At 56.3% G+C, this 3250-nt stretch overlaps 1 long non-coding RNA gene across 1 annotated transcript; it reads left to right on the top strand.

The window, feature by feature from the left end:
• The first annotated feature begins 1488 nt into the window (after nt 1–1488).
• LOC136404448 (uncharacterized) lies at nt 1489–2879 on the top strand. The gene is made up of 2 exons (XR_010751252.1): nt 1489–1601; nt 1861–2879. It is a non-coding gene; the product is annotated as an uncharacterized lncRNA (long non-coding RNA).
• The last annotated feature ends 371 nt before the right edge of the window (nt 2880–3250 follow it).

Raw genomic sequence — 3250 nt, 5'->3', positions numbered from 1 at the left:
GCTCAATTGGCCTGAGTTGGTCTGGGGCACTGAGGATGGCTCAAAGGACTCCACCTCAGGCTCTAGGAAGAGCTTGGTTGCTAATCAGAGGAGCATTGCCACAGATGGGCAGAGCATCACCCTCTAGTGGGTTTGCCCTGTGGATCCCAGACCCGTGCACACAGGATTCTGTCTTTCTGCCTCCCTGCCTCTCACTAAATTAAAAAAAAAAAAAAAAACCAAAAAGAAAACTATTGGCTTATTTTCCATGTTTCTTCACTTCCCCTTCCACATTGTAATTTTAATATTTTACTCAGTGTTTTAAGAATTCTTCAGCTTGACCATCCAGCTCACTGTCAAGGCTCACTTGTGTCCATGCTTCTCCTCGGCCCATGTTATGTAATTTTTAGTTTGGTGTTCAAATTTTTATGTCCCAAGATATCCAGTTGACTTTTGGAAAGGTTTTTTTTTTTTTGTATTTTTCTGACGCTGGAAATAGGGAGAGACAGTCAGACAGACTCCCGCATGTGCCCCACCCGGATCCACCCGGCACGCCCACCAGGGGGCGATGCTCTGCCCATCCGGGGCGGTGCTCTGTCACAACCAGAGCCACTCTAGCGCCTGGGGCAGAGGCCAAGGAGCCATCCCCAGCGCGCAGGCCATCTTTGCTCCAATGGAGCCTCAGCTGCGGGAGGGGAAGAGAAAGACAGAGAGGAAGGAGAGGGGGAGGGGTGGAGAAGCAGATGGGCGCTTCTCTTGTGTGTCCTGGCCGGGAATCGAACCGGGGACTTATGCACGCCAGGCCGACGCTCTACCACTGAGCCAACCAGCCAGGGCCGGAAAGTTTTTAAATTTAAGTTTTGTTCCCCCCCAAAATATATAAGTAGTATATCCTTGTAAAATTTTTGTATGATACATAAAAATATTAAGGAAGGCAAAAATCTACTGTTTGAGGTACAAGCACTCGGCTTTTCCAGCCTGTGATCCCAAATTTCTGGGCTTTCTCTTACTGCAGACTGGCCTCCACCTCCGGAAAACTCCACGGGAAAGCTGCAAGGATTGACCAGCAAGCACTCACATTCTGGCTCTATCTCCTCTTAGTCTTCCCAAATGTTTTGCCACGACGTAACCAGGGAAGCATGTTATTTCCAATTCACGATATCCGTTTCCTCGTTATCCATAAGCCAATCACTAAGCCAATGCCACATATTCTGGGGTTTTGTCACGCCGGCTCTCTGTATTAATTAGTGTGGGCGTATTAATCAGTTGTAGCCCCAGCAATGCTGCATAACAAACACCCCAACGTTCCATGGCTAAAACAACAATCACTGACAGGGCTCTGTGGGTCGGGTCGATGCGAGGCCGGCTCACGGACACCCGGAACCCGGTACCTCCGCTCACCGCCCGTCTGGCCCGCCCATTGGCCAAGACGCGCACCGCCCACATCTTCACGCAACCCCCACATCTCCGCGCAACCCCATTGGCCTGCGCTCATGGCCCAGACAAAGAGAGCGGTAGCGGCGGGCGGTGATTGGGCCGGGCATGGGCGGGAGGGGGAGGTGCGAAGGAATGCGGACGCGGGACTAGGGGAGAGTAACACCCGCGGCAGCAGCGCGGGCGGGGTAGGAACCGCCGGGCGTGAGGTGGAGGAGAAGGGACTCTGAGTTTAACGCCGAGGGGGGCGGCGCGGGGTGTGCTGCAGGAGGGCTTAGGCGCGGTGCGGAGCCGGGGCGGGGCGCTTTTGGAGGGCGGTGGCCGCGGGGCGCGGGGGGATTCGCCGGCCCCTCCGCCTAGTACCCCTCCCGCCCCGGGTCTCCTGCCCGGACCGCGGCGGCCACCGCCGCCTCGTCTTCCCCGGGAGCTCCGCGTCCGTCTCCGCAGCTCCGCGGAAATGTGGGAAGGCGCGGACCTGAGCCGAAAAGGATGCTCCCGGGCCCGACCTGCAGCAGTACCGCAGCCCAGCGCCGGGATGCGCCGCTCCCCAGACCGCATCGGATCCCTCCTCCAGGTCTGCTGACCGCGAGGACATCTGTTCTCCCTCGCTCGGGGAGGAGGCGAGGGCCATGGCGCTAGAAGATGGATACGGCGCCGAGACTGGGAACTTCTCGCGATTCTTGCAGAGTTGGCTACGGCGGGGTGCGTCGCTGGGGAGGGAGGGACGAACCGAGGGGCGACCGGCTGGGCGGGGAGTGGTTTCTGGGGGCATCCTCGCCAGCGGTGGGCCCGAGAGGCCGCCCTCGGAGCGCCGCCAGGTACGTGCATTTCCCTTGTTTCCCGCGTTCCCAGAGCGCACTCTGGGTAGGGAACGAATGAAAACCCGGCTGGTGTGTAAGAGCCTTTTGCTGCAAACGTGTCTTTTTGTGGGGCTCTGAGAGGGTCACTAAATGCGGAATCGACTCCGGTCCAGGGTGCGCCCGCAGCATCAGCAGGGGAACCGTTCTCCACTCCACCTCCGGGCTCGGAAGGAGTGCTTCTTTGGAAAAACTTGTCTCTTTTTTCTAGGTACCGTTTAATTCGTTGCAGATACCGTGCGTCCTGCCTCAGACCCCGAGCCAGGCAATGGTGCTTTGTTCCCTTCACCCTTTCTCACCCCAATCCCTGGAAAACCGGGCTTTCCGGCGGAGATGCTCAGTTTGGAGGGGGAGGCCGGAGGAAGCTCGGAATGGAGAAGACCCCCACCATGGCCACATGCTGGCTGGCAGCTCCCCTTGTCCTGTAGTGGCCCCTCCCATACCCAAGAGCCGGAGACTTGAGGGTTAAAGGGAGGCCCGCGGGCTTTGTTTTTATGGGGGGTTAGGGAGAGGCCGGGCTTCTTCCCCTCCCCCTTGCCTACTTCAAACAAAAGAAGCCCTGGAATCGTTTTGGGGGAGAAATCTGAATGTAAATCTATAAGTCCTCCGCCCCTGTTCTTAAGACGGGACTGACTCTTTACAACAAAAGGTATTGTTGGAAAGGGTTGAAGGAAAGGGCGTGCTTTTATTTGGGCATCCTTTAAGAGAGTGGATGCATCTTCTCTTTCTTCCCTTATTAATGGGCCTTAGGTGAGTTCTAGATTGGGGGGTTGTGTTGCAGGCTTTCAGAAAAAGAAGAGTCCTCATTACGTGGAAGTTGGAGATCTGACCTCCACGCGGTGGGTGGGTGGGGGGGAATCCACCACAGAGTGAATATATTTCTTGCCGTTTGGGGGGGAGATTGAAAATTAAGGGGTTTGATAGTTAAAGGGGAGGGGTGATTTTGTGTCCCTTTCTTCCGCCACCCCCATAAGTTGAAA

This window comes from Saccopteryx leptura, chromosome 4 (genome assembly GCF_036850995.1).
Source record: "Saccopteryx leptura isolate mSacLep1 chromosome 4, mSacLep1_pri_phased_curated, whole genome shotgun sequence".
Lineage (NCBI taxonomy): Eukaryota > Metazoa > Chordata > Mammalia > Chiroptera > Emballonuridae > Saccopteryx > Saccopteryx leptura.
This window is presented reverse-complemented; position numbering and strand designations above follow the sequence as displayed.